Here is a 25,257-nt window from a genome sequence, read left to right as displayed (position 1 = left end):
CAATGAAAGAGCTACAAAAGAAAGATTCTTCACTTGTGCATTTGACTAAAAATTAGCCGGATATAAGCATGAGTTCCTAAGGTGATAAAATAACAGAATTAAGTCAAAAAAGAAATAGCAGACCTAAGGAAACGAATGGATGCCAAAACAATGACATTAAAAATTAGCAAATAAATAAAAATGCCAAAAGAAAAGACTGAGCACAGTGCAAAAAATTATAGCCACAGACTCTAGAATTGAAACAATTAAAGTATATGCATATGAAAAAGACAAATATATTAAGGTAAATTAAGGAGAAGCCAATAGGTATGAAGGATAAATATTATCATCATCAGTAATAATAACAATAATAATGTCTTTCAAGCAGCAAAGTCAACAAAATAAGGTGGAAAAAATATTAAGAGAAGTAACACAAGAAACTCTCTAAAAAATTAGCAACTGTTTAAGTAGATCTACACACTATATATATTGAGTCAAATGATCTCAATGACTCTACTATACATGTATAAAGTTATTTACACTTATAAAAAAATCTGAGGCTTAAAGAAAGTTGACAATTCCTACAGTGAATATTATTAAGCCAGGTAGAACTGAATCTGCTTGTTGAAAACGGTACCTTAGGGTCTAGAAATACTAAATTGTGAAGCTCACACTTCAAACTATAACATCAGGGTTAAAAAAAAAAAACCTCTTTCCAGATACCCAGCCGGGAAAATGTAAATCACCAGCAATGTGAACTAGTCATGCTGACAGCCTTCTCCACAGTAACGTTCACTTCCAGAAATACAAAGGAGGAATGACTACATTTGCTCTTCTGAAAAACAGTGTGACCCAAGAACAGTATTGCTATTCAAATATAAGGTAGCATCTATAAAAGAACTCAATGAACTATTTTAGAAGAAAAAAAGTGTTTACAATGAAACCTAGCCAATTAAATAATAAACCCAAATAAAGAAGTCAGGAATAGAAAAGCTGTGGCAAGAGAATATGGTAAAAAGAATGAGTACTAGACACCAGCTGTGACTTATGGCAAAACACAAGAACAGAAATGATATAAAGTTTGATATTGTATGACTAAGAATAAATAGCTAAATATCAATAATAAAATACTCTAAGTATTATAACAAAAATCAAAGTGAGGGAGAAGGAGGTTGAAGGAGAGGAAAGTGTTAAGTTCTCAATTTTGCACAGCAGGGAATAAATCAGTATTGCCTAAAATGGAATTATTTAGGATAAAAAAAAATAATGGCTACAACCTGTTAAACTATTTCCTCATCTCTTCCTAACATTAGAAAGGACATTTTAAGAAATGATATCTTCTGTGATAAAGAAATGTTTATTTGAAGTTTTACAATTCCTTTAATCCTTTCTCTCTACTTTCATTAAAATTAAAATTAAAACTTAATGTAATAATTTTGTTTAAAAATAGTAGGACAAGTCAGACTCCAGTGGGTCATGTCTGTGATCCCAGCTACTTGGGAGGATGAGATAAGGAGGATTTCGGTTCAAGGCCACCAGGCAAATAATTTGTGACACCCCCCATCTCCAAAATAACCAGAGCAAAATGGACTGAAGGTGTGGCTCAAGTGGTAGAGTACCTGCTTTGCAAGTGCAAAGCCCTGAGATCAAACCCCAGTTCCACTAAAAAACAAAAACAAAAACAGAAGGCTTAAAGAAGTTAGGCAACTTGCTAAATTCCTACAGTGACTACTATTAAGCCAGGTAGACACCCTGGAGCAGGAACAGTCATCTCATGGGAACCAGATCCCTCCCCTAAAAAAAAAAAAAAAGCCAGGTAGAACTGAATCTGAAAAGGGTTCCTTGGGTTACAGACTATTAAATTGGGAAGCTCATACTTCAAAATATAATGTCAAGGTTTAAAAGAAACCTTTCTGTGTGTACAAGGGTAGTAATATCTCCAGTGTTTACGTCTATGCATGCACACGTGTGTACGAATCATACAACCATCCTTCTATTTATAGGTGCCTAGAAATGCACTGAAGTCATAAACTATTTTTATTTTGGTGGTGCTGGGGATTCAGTCCGGGGCCTTGCACATAGTGCTCTACCAGTGAGTTACATCCCTCAGTCCTTGTTTTTTTGAGACACAGCATCACTATGTAATCCAGGCTGTCCTGGAATTCAGGCTAGCCTTGAACTTGGGATCCTCCTGTCTCAGCCTCCTAAGTGCTGGGATCATAGACATGGGTCACCACTCCTGGCTATCAACTTTTTTTTTTCTTTTGGTGGGACTGGGGTTTGAACTCAGAGCTTCACTCTTGCAAAGCAGGTGCTTTACCATTTGAGCCATGCCTCCAGCCCATTAGTTAAAAAAAAATTAAGCAAAACCCAATAAGGTGATTTTATATAAGTTAAGAATCACAGATTGGTGAGCTGGATGGCACTTATAAAATCTCCTCTTGATACTGCAAAGCAAGGGAGTCAGAGAGAAAGAGGTAGAGATAGAGGGTGAGAAAGAAAACTAAATGCTAAGGATCACACAGGCTATTGAGACCTGAGCCAGCATTCATTCTATTCTAGGAATTCTGATTTCAAGCAGTGCAGAAGAGTATACAAAAGGAAGTTTTAAAAAAATTATACCCAATCCTTTCATTTAGAAATAACCATCAAGAAGTAACATTATTCTAGGCACTTTTTATCCAGATACAAGAATTAGTGAATGGATGGGTGAAGAATTGAGAAGATCGATAGAAATAATTTTATAAAAAAATGGAGTATGTGCTGCACATTTATTAACAAAAAGACTCCATTAATTCCTGAACTATGATATTGTCCAAAGCAATGTATGAAGTCAGTAGCAGAGCTAGCAATAAAACCCAGAGTTTGAAATGTCTAGTTTAGGATCTAAATGATGTACATGTGCTTCTCTAACATACCTCCTCCGCAGCGTCAATACGCATATGTAACATCACAGTCCTGCCTGCACACATTAACACCTGTCCTACCTGCCTGGTGATCTTAATTTATCCCGAAATTTCACTGACCCACAGAAGAGCCAGGCTTGTCATGCCCCATTCTGAGATGGAAGACCTGATATGGGTACATCACACCAAAGACCTGAGATGCAGGTATGAGAAAAATTTCAAAAGAAAGGGCAGTTATAGCCAAGGGTTAAGAGAATCAGGTTTAGGGACAGTAATTGAGTCCTAGAGGGCAGAAGTGGAAAAAAGCATGCATGGAGCACAAAAAAACAAAGGGCAAAGAGAGGAGAACTGCAAGATAGGATGAAACGGAGGAAGGGTCTGATTTCCACTCTGAGGTCCAAAAAAAAGATAGTTTCCTCCTGGGTTACACTGGCATGAACGGAAATGGAAATGCAAGAGGAAAGAATCAACTTCACTGAGATCAAGCTTGATTCACTAGTTAAAAGGGCACAAGACCAAAAAGCAGCTCTTCCTAGAGAGGCTTACAGGTGATATACCTAGGCCAAGATGGTGCATGGACAATTGATAGGTCCAGCTGGCTGAACAAAAGGATTCGTGCTGAGTGGAAGGAGTTATTACCTTATTTAGGGAAACAGTTCCAAAGGATCATAAGTGACCCAGGAGGCCAGACACAAAACTCTGGGCAAAGCTATTAGATATGTAGAGGTCATTCTTTCCCCCACTCTGTGAACTTTCACCTTGCCAGAAGGGACACTTCACAGCATACATAACAGGTGCCCAAGAACTTGGCTGCTTTTTAGTGGCACTGACTGGTACTTGGTACCCAGGATTCTACAGGCAAGCCTAACTAAAGCCGCGTGGCTGTCAAGTCACTCTTGGTCACATGAATCAGGTCACCCTACGTGAGTGTTTTGTTTGTTTGTTTTGTAGTACTGAGAGGTTGAACCCAGGGCCTTGGGCCAGGCAAGCACTCTTCTACTTAAACCACATCCCTATCCCTTTTGTTTGTATTTTGGTTTTTGAGATAGGGTCTCATTCACTTCCTGACTTCCTTGGATTACAAGCAAGGGCCACCACACCCAGATCCTACTTAAGTTTCTAGCAAGCATTGTCACACTCTCCTGACTCTCCTTTAAGCAATTTAAAACAACCAAAAGAAGTCCTTCTTTCTTAATGGCCAAGACTGATTTCAGCCATACTGCTTCAAAAACCACTCCTTAATATTATCACCAGAGTTCAACTCCCCTACTCCAAAGACTCTCTCAGCCTTCAGTGAGCTCAAAGTCTTTTTTTTTTTTTTTTGGTGGCATTAGGTTTTGAACTCAGGGACTTACACTTGAGCCACACCCCTGGCCCAGTTCAAAGTCTTTTACTTCAATTTAATTTCCTCCACATTCTGATAACTAAGGACTCCTATCCTTGTTTTTTTTTTTTTTTTTCCTTTTACACCTCATCATTCCTGGCACTGAATGTTCCTACCACAATCTATTCCCCAACATTTCCATGACATACCCGGCACCCATCACAAGGCCTCTATGGTGGAGTTCAACAGCCAGTTGGAAATCCCACAATCTCGAAAGCAGAGCTCACACGAGTTCCCATCACAGTAAACATCCCTTCCTTTCAGCCACGGTACTTGATTTAACCTCTAGTTAGTACTTAACTCATTTTGCCTTGAACTGGTTGCTGTTTAAACCTGTCTTGAGCTGGATGCTGGTGACTCACGCCTGTAATCCTAGCTACTCCAGAGGCAGAGATCAGGAGGATCACAGTTGGAAGTTTGGAGTTACCTATCTGGAAAATACCCAATACAAAACAGGCAGAGTGGCTCAAGTGGTAGAGCGCTTGCTTAGCTAGCAAATGTGAGGCCCCTGAGTTCAAATCCCAGTACTGCCAAAAAATAAATAAAAATCTGTCGTGAGTTAAATTTGTCCTCATAGGTAGTAAAAAAAAAAAAAAAGGAGCATTTATTGAACATCTACTACGGTGCTAGGTACTTTCATAGACACCATCTATTGTATCCTGTGTTGCTAAAATTAGCAGAATGCTCACACATTCATGTGTTCAGAAATGTTGTGCTAGTCTACAAGAGGGGGCTGTTTGAATTCTGAAATTCTGCAAATGAGAGGTCACTAAAATATGTCTCCTGCGGATGACTTGATGTTGAAGCAAGTTAGACTGATCAATCCAACTGGATGGCAGGTAGACAACAGTGACAGTTATTTAGTCCAGGATAAGTCAGTCTTAGAAAAATGCCCTCACCAGAAAATGGCACCATCTTTTTTTTGTTTGTTTATTTTTGCTTACTCTACCAGGATCTCAACAGCCCAGCTCTGCTCTGCTCAGATTTGTATCTACCTCCCATCACAAGGTTCTAATCTCACCAGCCACAAATTCATTAAGTCTCTGTTGATTTTAGGCAAGGTGGTGTCTCTCAGACTGCCTCAGTTTTTCCTTGTATAAAACAGGGAGTTGGGCTGGATGGTCTCCAGGGTTCTTATCATTTCTATAAAAAGTTTAAGATTCTACATTGAACGAACACATGCAAAACGACATGAGAATTGGCTCATACTTCAGGTCAATCCACAAACACTAATGGAAGATTGTGTAAAAAAGAGCAATAGGGCAACAGAGTCTCTCTCTCTTTCCCTCATTTTTTTCTCCCGCTCTCCCTCCTCCCCTCTCCCTTTCTCTCTGTTACTAACTCTCATGTGTGTGTGAGAGATGGTGGTGTGTGTTCTGCATGTATATTCTGTGAATGTTTTCTCTGTGTGCAGTGCAGAGGTGGGAAGCTGTCAATCAATCAATGTTAGCAGATTATCAAGAATTGGTTTTTTATTTATTCAAATGAATAACTAAATAGTAAAAACATTGCTTGGTTATTCCCTACTAGGGGTTACCATTTTGATGTTGTTAGCAAATTAGTGAAGGTTAATTTTAAATACATTACCTTTACAGTTGAGGATCACTTTTTTGTTGTTTTGTTTTGTTTTCATTTGTTTTTCTTGTTTTTTGTGGTACTGGGGTTTGAAATCAGGGCCTTGTGCTTGCTTGGCAGGTGCTTTACCATTTAGCCGCATCCCCGGCCCCAAGAACACTTTTAAGTGATCCTCAGAACTACAGAACCCAATGATCAATATCAACAAATCTGACATCTGACTAATCCTCCAGAGGGAGATCCTGTTGAACTCATGAATAAACAAATCACCCTCGGAGGTGCAGAAGCATGTGGTCACTGATTTCAGTCACATCATCAATGAAAGTACACCACTTGCCAGTCGAACTGCAGTCAGCAATTACTCAAAAGTAGCAATTAGACTGGACTAATCCTCCCCTCAGACAAGTCTGGGTGAAAACATGCACTTACATACAAGGCACACACATGCACATACATACTATAACATAAGCTCCATTTTAGGGGGTCTCTATAAAAACCCAAGAACCTTCAGTTTGATCTTGGTGGAACCCACAACAGACCTCCATACATCTCAAGAACACAGACCTTTCAACTGTTCGGCTGCCATGAAAACCAAGAATAAACAGGGGCTTCAGCACCACTGGGGTCAGGACCAGACTCACACATTCGCTTACATCAAACCCTGGTGTAGTTCTGATATTTCACCAAAAACTGTATCATCATGGCTTCATAGGTAGAGATCCCACAATAGCCCCATAGAAGGGCTCTGACTCCATAAGGATTATTAGTTTACTTTAAGTAAAAGGTACTTGCTTTGCAAGAGAAAAATAAATAAATAAGAAAAAGGAAACAAAGGAGACCAAAATCTCTTTTAACCAGGCACTTTTGGCAGGGTGGGGCAGGATGATGTGGAATTTGGAAGAAAAAGAAAATATCCAGAAAGAAAAATGAAAACAAAAGCAAGTGCTATAATGTGCTTCACAAGGTAAACTATATTTTAAATACAAACACAGAAGAGTATGGGACTTTACTAAAACAGAAAGTATCCAAGATGGTACCTCTTTAGCTCTCAAAAGACCAAACTAATAACCAGACCACGAGGAACAGCGCAGCTTTGAGATCAATGCCACTACATCAATACAATTTTTTTTTAAAAAGAAAAAGGAAACTAAATTGGTTAATAAAATTTTGATTAAAGAATACAGTAGAATATCTTAAAGATTCAATTTTCTCAGAAAATATATAGTATCTTTTTTAGGGTATTTTTCACTATATTAAATGCTTCTCCTAAAATCAAATATATATATTTCTATTTATTGAGGATTTTTCTTCAAAGGGTGCTTCCCTCCAAATTTTGCTTTTTCAGAAATTGCTAGCATTTTTTTTAAAGGAGCATTTCTTAAAGTTGTATTTTTTTTTATTCAGGACATTTAAAAATGATTACTACTTTTTCAAGGACTGTGTAATTATAATTAAGATTTTTAAAAGTGAACCACTTTTATGACTCAGAGGCCTTTAATTCAATTATCAGGCTGATACATTGACCTCTCCCTCGGCTCAAACCTGTTCCCAGTGTGTTAAAAGCCACATTTTCCATATTTTTCAGACAGCCCTAATTTATACATTTACCAAAATATGTTGACAAATTTAACAATAAAAAAGTTTTAAATAAACCTGGTGTGTCAATTAAAAATATTTCTTATGTATAAAATTTGGCTTTATGTACCTGAGTTCCTGAAACAAAAGTGACATCGAATTTCATTTGATTTTTTATACTAAATGTTTAGACCTGACTCAGTTCTCTAAATTTGATTTCCTATAGTCAAAATTTTTCTCTCCTTTTTCTTTTTATATATTTTTAAAAATTATTCTGGCTTTTTTTCCTTTTTTTTTTTTTTTGCTTATTAGCAGTATCTTTTAATAACAAAATCTGTCAATAATAATGGCTAGAGTAACACTGAAGGTTACAATTATAATAGCAACTTTTTACCTTCCAAGGATCTCAAGGTAATTTGCAAAGATAAAGTCAGGTTTTTTCCCTTCCACAGGATTTAGAAATTTGACAATTGCGTTTTTTAACATGACACTGATGTAAAACTATTCCAGACAGCATTTCTTCTAACTCACAGTTAGGATTTCCCTATATTCAAAACTGGAGATTAACATTTTACTTAAAGATATTTTGGTTTAGCATTGTCAGCATTGTACAATCCTGCAACAAACCTTTTAAGGAGGGAAAAGGGTTCTGAGTTTTACTTCAGGTTTGAGGGTAACTTACTTTTGAAGAAAAGACTCTCTCATGTCAAAAATACTGTCAATATTTGTTATATTTTTGTAAGTACTGAAGTTTGAACTCAGGGCCCTGCACTTGCTTGGTGAGTGATCTAAATACTTTATTTCTGTGGAAGATAGACTCCATTTTGATTTTAAATGAAACTTAGAGGAATTCCTATCTTCCATTATACTGGACAGCTGAGCCCAATAAGACTGTGTTTTCATGTCAGGTTACTTTCATTTACAAAAGATCTACCACTTCAGACACAAGGGTTCTCCCTAGTAGGTGAGAAAGATGAGCTAGGATCTCTGAGCGCATGTATTGATACACAGTTTCAGGGTTTCCATCACATCACTGAGGAAAGATGTCGGAATAAGCTCACTGTAGCTTTCTTTGCCTTGTCCTCTCTATTTCCTATCTCATGACACATTTCTCCCTCATCCATTGAGGATATTCTGAGATCACAGCCTCCTTCTTCTATCCTCAGTAAATGTTCATTAGCCTCCAAGAGTGTAGGACATTTAAAAAAAAACTTGATTCCCCTCAAAGAGAAAGAATTAATAAGCATCCATTTTCCTCCCTGTCATAATATGACTCCATTAAAAAAATAGCTTGGTAAGCTGTATTTTTCCCCCAAAGGTCCCATATGTGCAGCCAATAAAAAGAATGAAAAAAAAAGGTGTACATGGAAAGATTATACTGCAGGTTATGTCAGTTTGCTCAGAAAATGACAGCAAGAAAGATGTAAGCAATTGTACTGCACATTTCATCATTTTAATCACCTCGTGTCTCATTTTTTCTTTTCATAGCAGACAACACATTTAAATGCAACAGGTGGGCTAACACAATGCAAAGTATGAAAAACAATTCAAGATTTGTGAAATTTTGGGAAAAAAATTAGTTCAGAGCAATCCTGACATTCAGGTTTTTTATATTTTTTTAAAAAATTGATTGAGTTATAATTATTTCTGGAAATTTTCATAAACTTCATTAATTCTATAACATGATTCCTCAAGCAACTGTCAGAATCTACCACCTGAATTTGTTATAAGGACTTCTTGACTCAAAGGAAAAAAAAAAGCAAAAAATTTTGCCAAAAGACAAAGCAGAAAATAAACAGTCACTATTTAGTGTCATGTATCATCCCTTTGTAACTATAAATATCATAATAAAACAACCTATTCTGTTGTGCTATATTAAGGTCTATAAATGTTGTAATCTATGAACATGTACAGGAAGGAAAAAAAGAGATGAAATCAGACTAGTGCTAAAACATAAATTCTTAAAAATTATGGTAGTAAAAAAAATCTTTTAGCTTAAAATTCTATCTGGAAAAATATTTTAACCAAAAGCTGTATTTCTAACCAAAAAAATGCACTGAAAAAAAATTCTATTTTCTAATGAAGAAATGAATTTAAATATCAGAAAGTAGTACATCTCCTCCAAATAAGCATTTAATTAATTACCACATAATTCTGCACAAAGTCATGTTTCCTTTTGGACATATGAAAAGTTAATATTTTGTAGTTATAAATAAAATATCTTCTTAGATGTTTAGCTTTGAAGAAAATGATTATCTTTAGTGTGGTGCAAATTGACCATACAGAAAACAAACACAAAAAAAAAGAAACATAAAATATCATTTTAAATCTCAGGTTAGCTGAGGGGCAGCTCACTGAGAAACAAGATTTTAAATTGTAAAATGAAAAACAATTATATAGCTTATTTAAAACAAAAGGTTCTTCTTTAAAAAAGATTTTACCCTTTCTCCCAGTATTCTAAAGCAGCATTAAAAAAAAATCAAAAGCTGACAGCTAATTCTCAAAAAAGCAATGAACATGTATTTGTATTTTGAGAATCTCATTTGTTTGTTATTTGGAGTAATAGCCACTGTTTTTGACTGTTTCATATTTAAATGCAGATATTTCTTGTGTAAAAGTACCTGAGACAGGTTTTTTTTCTGGAGAAAGTGCCTAAGGGATAGGTATGGAGGGAAATACCTGTATTTGGAGGGTTTTGTAAACCTGCAAATACAGGAAAATATTAGATTAGACATCTATTTATGGCAGCTTAAAATATTTCTTTAAATGTTTGTTTTAGAAACATCATTGAGCAAATTTTAATTCAGGAAACTCAATAAAAATGTTTTCTTTCTTTTAAATTTTTTATTCTAAATGACAGTTTCTGTGCTCCCTTACTACTTATAAATTTTTTTTAAAATTTAAATTAGGTATAAAGAAATTTACTGACTGCAAACTGTGTTCCTCTTTTATTTACACATTATTTCATTAAATGTGGTTGTAAGATTCAGAACTGGTAGAAACCTAGAGGTAAAGGTTTGGAGACCTGTATGTCATTCACCTCTTTCTTGTAAATTAATTTGTAGTATGTCAATTTACTTACTGACCCTTTAATAGCTGAGAATGACAGAATTTTCCAGACAATTTTATCTTGATTCACAGATCCCCACACTTGTGTTGGATAGGTTTTCTGTCCTCTTTTTCTTATCCCTGGCCCAAATGCTCATGTTACCCTCCTTCAAAGGGAGAAGAAGACCCCTTAATCAAAAAGCAGCAATAAAAACAAAAATCGCTCACTCCATCTTGAAATTAATAGTGGAATTATTTCTTTTCTTGATTTTATTTTTAAACTGAACCTCAAATCTGGATATTAAAGATGAGTTGCCCCTGGGGGTCATGACTCCCTTACAAGGTTAACCAAGCAATTTACCTGTTGAGGCATTAAAGGTCCAGTGGAGAATAAATCACTGCAATTTCACTATCTGAGTCTACTACATAGAGGCCAAGAAGCCCTGAGGGAGTTGTCCCAGTGGATCACCCTTTGTCTAGCTCCACACTGAGGCCAGTCCAATACAACACTTGAAAACTCTTGGTATGGCACAGACATTGGTGGAGACCACTTGACTTAGACTCCTCTCCTCCCTTGGGACTTCTAGTGACTTTGCATTCGCCTTTCTGCTTCCTTATTTCCAGCATCTGACCAAAAAACCTAATTCACTGGTCTTCAAAGCCTGTTGCTCTTGACCATGAAGCCTCACTGCCTCCTTAAACTGCAACTTTCTTCCTCCCCACCATCATGGCTGCAAAGAAATGGCAAGACCACTTTCTAGGCTGTACCTGACATGGCTTCTGTTTGTAAATTTTAGGAAGAAAAAGAAAGAAAAGTAGTTGAGTGGAAGCAATGGGTGGGCTCTGGGTTTAAATGTAGAAGAGTGAAAACAAAGAAAGGTTTGTGGAGAAGGCTCCAATGTCTCTGAAAACTAAATAAAGAAAAAGGAAAACAACAAAAATATCTGTTCCTTCTCTTTGGAATGGTCTCAGCTGTATTTGATCGGTTTGAGGTATAAAAGACAGCCCTAGGACCTCCCCTTGTTTTTCCCCTTTCCTTCCTTCTTTCCTTCCTTCCCTCCCTTCCTCCCTCCCTCCTTCCTTCCTTCCTTTCTTTCTTTCTTTTTTTCTAGTGTTAACACAGAAAATGTAAAGACCACATCAAATTCATTCTACAGTAACACCTATGGTTTTCAGCCAACACTTAAAAAGCAACATCTGGGACTGGAGGTGTGGCTTAAGCAGTGAAACATCTTTTTTGCAAATGTGAAGTTCTGAGTTCAAATCCTAGCCCCACCAAAAAAATAATACATTTTTAAAAATAAATAAATAAAAAGCAATGTCTGTTAGAACCAAAAGGAGAAGAGCAAAGATTTCTGGGGAGGAAGATGGGGGTGTCATAAGCAAAGTTGAAAGGTTTGTAAGATATTGAAAAGTGAAGCTGGAAGAAGGAAGGAAGGAAGATAAAATATGCATGAAAAGGCAAGAGAAACCAACACGTATGGCAGGATTGCTTTTCTGTTTCTCATGAATTCTTTCATTGGTGGAAATCACTGAAGCTCTGCAAATGTAGGACTAGTTATAAACTGATTGTAAAAGGTGAATGGTAAGAATCTTAGGTCAACTGCTTTTTCTTCTGATCAAAAAGTAAGAAAAAAAAAGAAGAACAAAAGGTGAGAGGTTTGCAAAAACAATTGTGATTAAATTCAATAGATTTTAAAAAGAATGAAAGCAAGGAATTAAGGAGGGAATGAAACTAGACAGAGATAATCTTTGTGTAGGGACACTACACAAAGTAGAAAAAAAAAAAAAAGACTTTCCTATTAGGCCTTCTGATTTGTCACCAGCTGGGTAATCCTGGGCACTGGCCGGCTATGGAGCAAATGGACAGATGCTTCCAGAAAAGATTATCTTTTATCTGTCACTCTGGGACAGAGTGATTCTATGATCTAAGCCTTGTATGACATTGCTATATGTGTCAGGCAGGAAAAAAGACACAAGACCATAATAATACTAACAATGATAGTAATTGAGCACTGACTGCATACAAAGCATGCATAATCTCATTTAATCCTCACCAGGATGTTACGGTGTGTGTGTGTGTGTGATCATTATCCTCATTGTACACATGAGTCAATCGGGAAAATGAAAGGGACCAGTTTGTATTTATGTGGTGTTTCCTACACTTGAGCTTTACCTGCAGCAACCTGCTGCTTTCTTCCCTAAGCAGGGTTTCACTTCACCCTACCCTCCTGAGATCTAACACAAAGCTCTTGCAATTTCAGATCCTCACTTGGTCCTATCAAAGATGGATCATTTCACTTCCAGGTGACTTTGGCTGGCTGTTCAGGAGTAGGAACATCTAACTCCCTCTAAAAGTACAGTTTGCATTAGGATCTGATCAGTACTAATGATCCCTGAGCTTGAATGTAAAGCTCAGGTACTGAAGGCAGGGAAGGGAAAAACCTCTGAAAGACTCAGGACTAGGGGGAAACCTTTGCACACTGACCTCCATGTTTGTTCCAAGCCTTTAAAATGTCTAGTTCTTCCTTCATTAAAGACTTCAACAGAACTGCTGCTATAAAGCCCCTTGCTGTGCTATGGGAAAGCTGTTAGTTTACCAACCCCACAGGGCCAGAAATGGGCCAGTCTTTCTCTCTCATGAAATCCTTTGCAAAGGTCTGGCTAGCTGAGATTTCACCGGGTGGTCAAAAGCGCTGGAGGAGATCCATCTTTGCTCCGAGGCCTGAGGTGGTGACCTTACACTATCCACTTCCAGCGCAATCCTTTCTTTCCTCTACCAAATCACCAAACTTTGCCAAGACACAACCTAACAGATGAATCATCTCTTTGAAATTTTGCAGGCCTGTGCCGGATTTGATCATCAAACTTATCATCTGCTTCTGCCCCTCAATTCTATGTCTGCCTTGCCTCTCAGTTACTGGCTGGCTGGTCAAGAGTTATTTTAGCTACTGTATTATCAATTTCTAAATACTTGTTCTCTAAACAAGGGGGTTAAAAAAAATCACAAAAAATTGCAACAGTGTTGCTAGGAAAAGATAAAAAGAAAGCAACTAAACACCATGACTTGACCATGTACCTTAATCTCAAATCTTAATATTGTAAAATGAAGGCCTTGGGACAAGATGAAAAAAGTTTCGTCTTGAGGTCCACGAGACTTAGAAACTCATGGAAATCCCTTAAATTATTATTAATAAACAGTTTATATTTTTCTTTTTGTTGGAGAGAAAGCCCATAGCTTTCATTAGATTATCGAAGGAAGAAAAATTATACCTCCAGCACTTAAAATAAGGCTTGATACACACTATAAGGACACAATGTACCTTTGTTGAATAAACATTCAACATTTGTTGAGTAAATGCATACAGGGGTCTGAACTCCAAAGCATCTAAATTATAAATGGGAACTTGAGGCTTAGATTGAATACAATTGCTTCTTCAACTTCATAAAGTTAAGTAGTCAAAACTGGATAATTCTTTCCACAGCTAGCCCTCCTGTTCTGCCTGATTTTAAACAACTGTATCTTTTACCCCAGTTCATTTTTCTTCCTTCCAATGTTTCTTTCTGAGAGAGAGATGAACCTTATTTCCTAGTCAGAAGTTATCAGCAAGTCCATCTCCCAAAGGGGAGTGGGGAAACAAACAGCGGGAGAGTCTATGGAAAAGGCCACCAGGCAACTTGTATGTGACAGCTCACACAGCATGGCTGAGGACATGACTAATATAGCATCTGAATGGCTGTCATTGGTAGAAATACATGGAGCTGAAATAGTGACGTTAGATCTCGGCAGGGAAGGGGTGGCAGTTAATCTGAGGTTTAAAACTGACCAGTGCAACCAACTATTCTGCAAGCAGGTGATCTACAGTGTTCTAAACAAACAAACAAACAAACAAAATAGAAATTAACAACAAAAACCTCTGAGGGACAAGAGGCCAACAGATCTCTCCTTGGTGTGAAAGTGCTGAGGATCTTCATGCTTTTAAAAGAGTTCCTGGGGAAATTTAAACTGGGCCTCACTGCCCTCTTAACAGCTCATGATTTCACCCACAGGGTGAATATCAAACTGTCCTCCCAGAGGAGAGGAGAGTGAAGGAGAGGGACACAGGCCTCACAGAGCTGCTTCATGCTAGAAGAGGTTTTGAAGGAAACCAACACTGGGGCTCCATGACACAGCAAATTTCTTGTGCTGACGACTCTCCAGCAGCCCAAAGCAACGTGGTGGGTGTCAGAGGGGAGAGATGAGAGCAGTGCCTCAGCTCCTAATGATGCCCCCGAATAGCTGACTCCTAGCAGAAGAGACTTCCTGTGAACTCTTCTTTGAACGCTGGCACCCTCAATGTAAGTCATTTGGGAAGGAAGTCTGTTATGACATCCTAGATTATGTCTATGGATTATCTCCATCATTTGGCAGTGATTAGGAAATCTTTAGTACATAAGAAAACAACCCAGAGTAGACAATACACATTGTGGGTTAGAGCCCCAGTGTGCGACCTTGCTAATAACATCTAACTCCTCTGAGAGTTTATAAATCCTCTTGATTTATAAAATGAAGCAATTGATATGTATCAACATACTGTATAATTCTTTCCAGCTTTTGCATGCTCCGTATTAGATCTAAGTTTGAGGTTTAACCCTTTAATGGATTCTTCAAAGATAATTAGAAGAGATCGTCCTTTAGGCAAGAAAACTATTCGTCCCCAATATTATTTTCTTAGATGTCCTCACAGTGTGGGTGGAATATCAATTAAGAGAGGAGATGGAAGATCTTAACCTCTTGGAATTAACAACCCAACAAGCCAAAGATAGACACTCTAAACTTCAGATCCTTATGCTCCGAAGGTGTCTAGAAGTTAGGTGCAGCCAACAATCTCATGACCTCCTCCTCCCTTGACACGGTTAGCTGTATAGAGTATTCCAGTCAGTCTGCTTATTGTTTTAATTCTACTCTAAGCATAACAATTTCAAAAGAGAAATTTGTGTGGCATTCATTTAATTAAGATAATAAATAAATCTGTGGTATTATAATCTAAAGGTTTCAGTATAATGTGCTTCTGCTCTTGAGTCTAGAGTTTGCCTCTAAGATTTTTGGCAACATCTTACATTTGGCTCACATGACATCCCAGGATTAGTCAGGTAGCTTGTTTTCTCCCTTCCTCACAAATCTAACAGCCCTGGAGTTTGAAATTCTCTGCCAAGCTCTGAACTCAATTCCCTAATAAGAATCACAGAATGGTTCTGAAGCTCAGAAAGCCAGCTAAACAAAAGCTCTGTAGCATGGGATTTTGCTAGTTAACAGAAAGAGTAAATATATTTACAATTTAATGCCTTCACCCTCAAAAAAAAAAAAAAGAAAAGAAAAAAGAAAGAAAGAAAGAAAAGAAAGTTAGCCTAAAACTTTTCCTGTCCATTCTATGACAAATTCTGGTTCAGGAGAAGTCAAAATGTCATCTTCAGATAAACTGAATTCAGCAAAAGACTCCTTAAATCTGCCCCCTTGGGCCTGTGGGAGACCAGAAATGGCCCAGGAAGAAGAGGGGCTTGCGCACCTCAGTACCAGGGTTTGGGGAACTTCCAAACACTCATGCCCAAGTCCTGCACAGGCAGCAGGACAGGAAGTGGGCCTGCCTCCTTTGGTACTGAGTCTTTCCTCATAACCTCTATGATGGGTGCATTATCTTTGCCTAGAGTTAAATCTTTGAGGACTGGGGCCAAACACTGGACCCCTGGCTTCCAGGCTTCTTATCACCACATATGGAGTGTATGTGGAGGCTGCTGAAGGTTGCCTGAGCAAAGGGACCAGGGGCTGATGTCTCTTTGTGCTCACCTGGAACTCCTGAGCTCATTCATCCAGTCTCTTCAGCTCTGTGTCCTCTGAGACCTCTTCCCTTGGTGGCCACCCTTCAGGCAGACCTTGAGGTGTCTGGATAGGCTTGATCACCTGAAAGGGTAAAAAGATGGGCAGTGTTACTCTGCTGGCTAAGAAGGAGAAGGGCAGAGGTTGAGGGCTGGGACATTTTACAGGGAACCAAGGTATGAGGGCTGCTGGAAAGGGAAAGGGCAGAGAAGTACATCTGAGCTCAAAGCTGTCAAGGTGCTGGTGCAAGAGGAGAGCTTTTCAGAGATGCCCAGAAAGCCCTCCAGTTTGAGAAGTGTCTGGGAGGGAGAGAAGGGTCCTTGTCTGAGTCTTCAGCAAGTCTGCCTACAACCCTGGAATCAACCCCTGCCTTTGCCTCCAATCTGAGAGAGGCAAGGTGGAGGGGCTTACAGCAACCACAGGTTCTGGAAAGAGGACAGAAGGGACAAAAGGCCCAGACAAAGGGAAGGAAACTGGCTTGGGGCTCAGGAAGTGTGTGTGTATGGGGGGGCGCGGTGAGGCAGAGAGGAGCAATATGTGTGGGAAGCAGTCAAAGAGGGTCTGAGAAAGAAGGCATGTAGGATGGCTTAGCCTGACTCAGGTCACTTTCCTCTTCCCACTGGGAGCAGGTGATCTGGAGGGGGCTCTGTGACTCCTTCACCTCTTCCCTAGCTCTAGGAACTATCACTGCTCTAGATTTTTTTTTTAAACACAGGCAAAAGTTAAGCTGGCTGGCTGGCCCGAGAGACTAGGTTTCCCCAGCAGCATTCCCAATACTTTCCATGCTCCAAAGAGAAGTAGATTGGGGTGGGGGTGAGGCTGCCCCCTCTCCTATAGGGGATTCAGAGGTTGGTATAAGATGCAAGTGCTTGTAAGTTTCCATCAGGCCCTTGACTCACGAGGTGAAGTGGCTTTTCTGACAAGGGTGTGCATTTGCAGTTTGACGACTGGAGGAAATTACTCCCCTCTCTTTCCCCCCTCCCTCAGCGAAAGCAAAGTGGGGAGAAAGGGGGGCAATCGGCTCCCACTGGCCTCAAGCTGATGTAACCACCTTAATGAGAGAAAGAAAGACGCAAGATGCTACAAAAATGCCACTAATTTTCACTTATTGGGAAGGAAAAGGGGAAGGGTCCTTTCTCCCTTCCCACCGGAATAACTACCCTCTCTGCAAGCCCCTAGCCCCGACCACAAGTGAGCAGCCTCAGCACCGGGCTGCAGCCGCCTCAGCAGCTGCCTGGGCAGCAGCAGCAGCAGCAGCTTCGAGGCAAGGCAGCAACAGTTGTCTAGCTAAGGCGAGGCGAGGCGAAGGCTCGCTTTAGTGCCTCACGACGCCGGCGAAAGCTCCCGGGCCCTGGAACCCCAGTCCCACATCTAGCCTCTCTGGAAGAGGTGAAGGGACTAAGGGCACAGGACCCCCGAGTAGCCTGCGCACCGGTTGCTCAAGCCCTTCTGTTGCAAGTTCACTTCTCTTAGGTCACCTTTCTCCCAAACCCGGTGAAGGTTCAGGTTTTTGGAGAAAGAAGGGCTTTCTGGCTGGGGAGAGGATGGGGATGTGAGAAGCAAAAGACAAAAGAGGAGTTGAAGGGACACAGGGTGAAGCTATTTTTAATCTAACGTGGTTCTTCTGCCTCTCCTCCGCAGAGCTATCGCTCCACAGACGGCCCCAGGTGAGAGGCAGAAGGAAAATCCCCCAGGGCTTTTGCTTCTGCTCTATCTCCTGTGCAGATCTTAGGGACCCTTTTACTCTTTCAGAAAATGCATTCAGGGAAGGAAAATCTCCTTTATCCGGGGAGAGGGGCTCTGATTTAGCCCTGGAGCTTGGAGTCCTCACCTTCTGTGCCTCTCACAGACTCAGCTATTACCCACTGCCTCTGTCCAGCACTTTCCATACCCGGCAGTCCTTTCCTCCCTCCGGAGAAGGTAGAGTCCTGGTGTTCAACTAACCGACAGAGGAATGATGATGGTCATTTATTTAGTTTGTTGAAAGAACGATGGTTGGGATGCAGGGGAAATTCAGGCCCTCCCCGAAAATGGGAAGCCTCGCAGCCCTTGAGTATCGGACTCTCACATTCCCAGACCCATCCTCTATCCATTCCCATTCCCGTGGGCACTCGTGTGTGTCTGCGTGTCCTCTGGCCCAGTCCCTAAGGGCAAGGGCGTCTAGCAGGGTTCTTAGCTGGCGAAGGACACAGGGCACAAAACGTGGTGAAGGCCCGATTTGTGCCACTTGTAACCAGAGTGGTCACGACTGCAATGGGTGGAGGGGAGGAGGGGAACCCACAGACTCTCCCCACTCCTGCAGTTCGCCTCCCTCCCCAGGACCGGGAGCCTGGAGAGGCCAGGATGGGGCTGCTGCTGCTTCTACTGCTAAGCTGCTGAGTCGGGTACAACCGCAGCTCTCTACAGCTCCTTCCCCGCGGGGCTTTCCCATGTTCTCGCCTGTTTTCCCCTCTTCTGTACTACTTAGTTTTGAAAAAGAGGAGATGGGGGGTACCCGTGCCTGCAGAACGCCCGAAATTAGGTTGCAAGCAGGCGCGGGAGGAAGACTCCGGGGAGCGGGCGGTGCCTGGTGTTTTCCCTCTTTTTCGGAGCTACGGGATTCACCGCGGCTAGCCTCACCTCCAGGTCCCGCGCACCAGGACAGAGGATGCTGAGGGCCTACTGCCCCTCCCTCAAGGGCTTCCCCACCCCTATATTGCAGAGTCGGATCGTTAGGCTCAAAAAATGACCATAATGTGTCCTAAACTGATTCATACTCTAGGTATTAACTTGGCCATGAGACCAGGTTCTTTTTTTCTTTTTCTTTTCTTTTTGGCAATGTGTGAATGGGGTTATTCGGGGTGTGGGCAGGGGGCGGGGGGATGACACAACTTCTGTAAACTTTTATTGTATTTCAGGTTCTTCCCACTTCTCCGAAAATACCCGTACCCCACCCTCTCCAATTCCCCCTGTGATACAAAGTCGATTAAAAAGTTGGGGGTGGGGGACCCGTGCAGAGGGAAGGCGGGTGACCAAAGCCTCGGGTAGCGGAGAAAAGACTGATTCTTCCGTGGAAAACGGGAAAAAGGGCTGGGGAAGTCTCGGATGGAGCCGCTTCGGGAAGGTGTGGGCTTCTAGCGATCGCTGGTGGCTGCTGTCTTCTTGACGAGTGCGCCCTCCGCGAATGCTTTTTGGGGTAAGGGCTTCCGGCTATTGAGTTATGTACAGCAAGCCCAGACCGCAAAAAGATTCGCGAAGGGCATAGTCTGCCGGCTTCTTTGGTCCGCCGCCGCCGCCTTCAGCCCAGGATGTCTCTGAACCCCGTAGCCGAGTAGGCTGGGTCTTCCCAGCGCGCTCCATCGCGCCTCAGCCTCCCCACCCTGCGCTCTGCCCGCCCCTCCTGGCGCCCCCCGGCCCATCCCTCTATTTCTCCAAATCGTCCGCGGTCCCCTAACTCAGCCCAGCACAGCAGCGAAAGAGGTGTGTGGAGGGCAAGAAGGGAAGCTCGGAGGGGGACCAGGGATCCCGGAGCCCAGCCTCCACCCCTCTCCCGTCGCCTCAGCACTCAGAGCCTCCCGCCTGTCTATCCTATCATCGCATTCCCCTATCAGGGTTCTGCCAGCCCAGGCTGCAAGGTCGCGGATCTCTGAATAGGTACAGTTCAGATTTCCCCCAAATCCCCTCTTATCCCTCCTAGTCCCCCAGCAGAGGCTCCAGCCGTGACTACAGGCGCTGCGTAAAGAGAAAAACTCCCCCAGAGCACTAAATAAATACAGACGAGGCCGCCAGCTCATTGGTGTGGACTAAAATCGTCACCCACCAATCAGAAGACAGCTCACATTTCCTTTTTTTTTTTCAGAAGGGGGAGGGAGAAAAAAATATTTCCATTTCTAATTATTCAACAAAACCTAGACTGGAACACGTTAAAATATTGTTGTTGCAAAAAAGCTGTCCATGACTCTCCCCGATTCCAACCCAGATGAGGGGGTGACGCGATACACTGGGAAAGAGGGGTTCAAGAGAGCGACCTCTCCCATCGGGACCCAAGCCAGAAGATCCAGACGGAAAATGACAGGCAAAGATGAACATAAAATAAACTCAAACTCCATTCTAGTCAGCCTATTTCTAGAAAATGAGAATATCTCAACTCCCCCACCCCCCTAAAAAAGTTCTGAATGCTCAGTAAGGGTGAAGCTGTTCCCTCCGCACCTTCCCTGAAACCTGTCCAAATATTGGTGTCTAATGGCCCATTTGCCTCAGGTGCCCTTTCATTGCTGCAGCCCCCCCTCCCTACCCATTCTGCAGAATGTTGAGGGAACAGCAAGGGGCGAGCCTCTCATTGACTGCCAGCTCCCGCTACGACGGGAGATTCCAGTCTGCAGAAGGAAGGAGAGGGGAGGGGAAGGGAGACTAGAGAGGAAGGAGGGAGGAAGATCTCTTTCCCCCTTTCCCTCCTTCTCCTTTTCCTCCTTCCCTCTAGATCCCCTACCCCATCCCACCCATCCAAACTTTGAAGGGCTGCTCTCTTCTTTCCAGTGCAGCGCCACTCTTTCCCCTGTCCTGTCCGGCCTCCCCCCACCCCATTAATGTCAAGGAAGGGTGTGATCAAATGGACGTCTACTGGCCCCACCCCAGAGGGTATAGTCCCCCCTGTCAGTGGGAAAAACCTAAGCCACAGTGGGATACTGCAAACATTGCAAAAACTTGGGAGGGGGGGAGTTGCCATGTTTGTTTTTTGCTACCCTGGAATCGACGTGCCGGCGGGCGCGCGCGCACACACACGCCCTTGCCCAGCATGCCAAGTGAACACGTCTCTAGACTATGGAGTCTCTACCAGTCTCTTTTGGCCCACCCCCTCCGCCCATCCATCACCGTCCTGCAGCTTTGCGACCCACCCACTCTCCCACCGCATCCCCTCGGCTCAGCTCGGCAACCGACAGACGCAAGCACACACCCTTCGAGCGTCGGCGCGCCCGCCGCGCCAGAGGGGGCTCTTCAGTCTGCGCCCGCCGCCTCGGCGCGGGGCAACTGGGAAAAAAAGTTCTGCTCAGTCGACCAGTGAGCCCACGGACCACCAGCCAGCCAGAACTCCAGCCCCTTTCTGCTTACCTTGGTCCGGGGGCCTCGGGAGCGCGCCGGTCCCGATTGCACTGCAGCCAGCTTGAAGGAGCCCTTTCCAGCTGGCCCGCTCTCCTCCCGTCCCTCCCCGCCCCCCACAAGTGTTTGCCCAGCGGCAAAGCGGGCTCTTCCAGGTAAGTATATAAGTTACTGTACTGTGTGGGAGGGTCACGATCTTGGTAATTGCGGCTTCCCGAGCTTAACCCCTGCGCTACTGCCTCCCTCCAACTTGTTGAGGAGTCGTCGGGTAGAGGGAGAGCGAGCGCGCCTGAGAGAGCGCTGGTCGGGAGGGAGGGGAGAGGTGCGCGGGGCAGAGAGGGGAGAGAGACACCGCAAGCAGCAGAGTTCAAATGTCCCCCTGGCAGCCGTTTTCATTGGATAGGTCTTTCCTCCCCACCCCCGTTCCCCTCCAGGTTTGGTCCCCCTCCACCCCCCGTCTCCCATGTAGGGGACGTCTCCAGGCGAAGTCACGATTCCTTCTCAGCTCGGAATGAACTGTGACTAGAGCCATGACGCAGCCAGCGCGCATTACTCACTTTTTGCAGTCACGACTTGGGACTCCGTGCTGGTTCCAACCAAAATTACACCGCTACCATTGAATTATTTAATAGGATTCAGTTCGGGGGTAAACTTGTGCATTGTGCCAAACAGTGGGGAAGGGGAGGGGGAGAGCGGGGTGAAGGGAAATAAGGACATGGGGCGCCCCGCCGTCCCCTTCAGGACTCTTGGAAACCCCACCGCCACGATCAGGGCTCCACGTGTTGCAAGTGTTTTATTGCGATACCGCCTCTCCCCGCCCGTCCTCTCCCTCCACCCCCTGCAATTTGTTTTGCAAATGTGGCAGAATTTGTAAACACACCCATGCAACTTGCGGGACTGAGAGGGGCGAGGCTTGTGAAAAGGAACTAGTAGGTCCTGTTGAATGACGAGGAGGCCGAGGGGTGGGCTGAGAGGCTGTGAGCAGCTTTGGTTTGAGTTGAATTGTCAAGACAAAGTGTGGGTTGCAGGTTATTTGTGTTATTCTCCACAACATCAGTAACAGCCCTCGTTACTATTATGAGTTGATGAATACTCAGCCTCAGCAAGGGAGCCTTCCCAGAGAGAAACTGCTTCTAAGTTAAAAATATCTCGACCCACCCTTTCCCGCCCCGCTTAGGCTGCAACCCAGATGCCCTGCATAGAAGACAGGTCACTGAAGCCACGGCTGTTGCCAGATAGATGGAGCAGAGAGTACCTGGTCTTCCCCTTCTCGTGCTCCTGTAGGCTAGCCCCACAGATACTTACCTCAACCTCCCTAGGTGTTTTTTTTCAACATTATGTATAAAATACCCCTACATGCACACACACTTACTGCAGACCTACGAGAGTGCTTTCCTCCCTCCGCAGCCCGCCCTTGTGGGCCAGTTTGAGGATGAGACTTATTCCTCTCTGAGGAGTTAATCAGTATGAATGTCTTTATGTGCTCTTGATAACTCATCCCCTTTTCGCCTCTGATACCTTCCTCCCTCTTCACCTGTTTGGCTACAGGTTCTGCCGAAATGACTGAAGCTGATTGCAATGTTTCTGACTCTGGGTCGAGCTCACAACCCCAAGGAGTTGGTGATCTCCCCAGGACATTTGTCAACTTGAGAAACACCCGTCCTCAATTCCTCTCGGTACTGGTTTACAATCCTTTGGCTTTTAGACACCGGGAGATATTTCCAAGCCTAGATTGTCTGGGCATTGCAACAGCAACCCCTGTGCTTTGGCTTCTAATACAGTCATTCCACTAAGTCATTTAGGGCTCCTATGGCTGTAGGGGATGCGAAGAAACTAAGAATAATAAAATTGCATATCACACACCCTCCCAGGAATTGCAGAATGTAGTGTGTTGGGAGGACAAGCAGTGGGACGGGATGAGGGTCCGAATAAAGCAGTCTATAGCCTCTTATTTTGAGTCAGTATCATCAGGGAGAAATCCTTCAAACCCACTGGCGGGAAGGTGTGGGAGCCTGAGAATGGAGACCCAGATAGTGGCCAGCCTTTGCAGGGAAAGACGGTGAGCCACCGGCCCTGGCCTTCTGTTCCTGGAGCGTCGGGCCTTAGCTCATCCTCGAATCTAACACTTCGCTCCCTCTCCTTTAAATTCTCCTTCCCCCTTTCCTTCTAACTCACCCCTCCTTTCCCCAAAGCTCTCACCGAAGTCACGACTAACCCCTTTGAACATCCTTAACCCCCTCCTCTCCGTATTCCTCTTCTGCATCCAGGGCGGGGCTAACCGCAGCTGGCGCCAACCCCGCCTCCTGGCGCTCGGAACTGAACTCGCTGAGGACCAAGGAATTTTCAGCACCTATCTTCTGTGGACAGCTACCGAGACCTGGGCCAGCTAGGACCAGGGTTTTGGTCCTCGAATTCCGCGACCGGAGCGAACAGGGAGGTTTGTCAAAGGAATAGGGATTTTTCTCTCTCTTTACCTCCCCGGCCCCATGCAATTTTGATTTATATTGCACCGTTTCCATTAATCTCGCAGAGAGATGGCCCATTAAGTCGCGTCTGGCCACCCTTTAAGACAGAGAAAATAGGGAGGGGAGGGGGCAGTCGAGAGAGCCGAGCTCAACAGCGCCGACCCATAACAAGAGAGTGAGTTGCAGCCGCTATTGATTCAGAGATTTGTCAGGGTGATTCCCGGCTCTGCAAGAATTCCCTCTCTCAGTTCCTTTGCATGCAGCCCCAAATTCATTATATATCTATATATATATACATACACACACATACACGCAGCTACACCCTTTACCCCCCAACTCATCCTCATTCTCCTCTTTAGAAAGGGGTAAAAGGCAGCCAAGAAAGCACCCGGGAGCATGCACAAAGTAAGCGTCAGCTCATACTTACAGTCTGCGGCATGCACATGACATAATATTACTTACCCAAACGGGAACTCCTTAAGAGAGAGAAAGAGAAACATAGGGGGAAGGAAGAGAAAGTGGATGAAGAAAGGAGAGAGGAAGGGAAAAATCCAACAATTAATTTCCAGACATAGTTGAGGGGGGAGGAATGCGGTGATGTCCAGGTTTTCTTCCACCCGCGCTGGCTTTTTATCCCAGTACAGCCCTCGGTCTATTTCTGGAACACGATCAAACCCTGATGCTATTTTTAGCAAGTACTGAAAAAACCTCCACACACAAAGGCATTTCGCTGGAACGTTGTGTCCAAAACATTAACTGTGCATTAAGCGACCCCTCCTCACTTTTTTCTGCACCACCAGACTCACTTTGCATTACTGCAGAGGATGTTTTTCAAAGCAAAAAATAAAATATTTCTTATAGTCTCCCTCCCTCCCACCAACTCCCGTCTGCCTCTGCCTGTTGCAAGCTTCTCACAGTCTCCCCAAGCCGAAAGCGTTGGAGTGGTTGTATTCTTAGAGCTGCATGTCTCCATTGACCAGATTTCCTACATGCTGGGGTAAGGGGGTGCTCAGCCCCTTCCCCAGAGTAGCTTCCCAGGAGAGCTCTAGAGTCTAATGCTATCCAGGATGGAGATTCCCAATGAGGAAAAAAAAAAAAATCCATGCCCTTCCCACGTTTCCCACCCACGCTTTGCAAAATCGCGTGGTGTTTGCAACACACTGCCTTTGAAAATGTATATTTTGAAAGCTGCATATGTGTCTCTGTGTGTGTTTTGCGTTCTAGTAATTCACTACGAGGGGGCTGAGAGAAAATAGACTCATGAAGGCAGCGCGGAGCAGCCGCCTTGAGTCTCCTTTGCCAGCCTGCGTCAGCCATCTGCTGCTGACGTCACGTGCAGATTCTCCTCTTTGGTGGGTCTGGTTCAGCGGAGAGGCTTCTGCTCGGAGACAGCGC

The 25,257-nt window shown here is 43.3% G+C and overlaps 1 protein-coding gene and 1 long non-coding RNA gene across 2 annotated transcripts in view; one reads left to right on the top strand and one right to left on the bottom strand.

The window, feature by feature from the left end:
- The window catches only part of Hsd17b12 (hydroxysteroid 17-beta dehydrogenase 12), a 229,380-nt gene extending 207,860 nt beyond the window's left edge, over positions 1 to 21,520 (bottom strand). The window contains exons 1-2 of the mRNA XM_074044646.1: positions 21,410 to 21,520; positions 16,292 to 16,405 (exon numbers count right to left, since the gene is read on the bottom strand). The gene's annotated coding sequence lies outside the window, so the exon portion shown is untranslated. The remainder of the gene's footprint in view (positions 1 to 16,291; positions 16,406 to 21,409) is intronic.
- LOC141412012 (uncharacterized) lies at positions 21,419 to 25,053 on the top strand. Its single transcript, XR_012436856.1, has 3 exons — positions 21,419 to 21,552; positions 22,946 to 23,073; positions 23,665 to 25,053. It is a non-coding gene; the product is annotated as an uncharacterized lncRNA (long non-coding RNA).
- Positions 25,054 to 25,257: the final 204 nt, after the last annotated feature.

This window comes from Castor canadensis, chromosome 1 (assembly GCF_047511655.1).
Source record: "Castor canadensis chromosome 1, mCasCan1.hap1v2, whole genome shotgun sequence".
Lineage (NCBI taxonomy): Eukaryota > Metazoa > Chordata > Mammalia > Rodentia > Castoridae > Castor > Castor canadensis.
The sequence above is the reverse complement of the archived record's forward strand: the minus strand, read 5'-3'. Positions and strand labels throughout refer to the sequence as shown.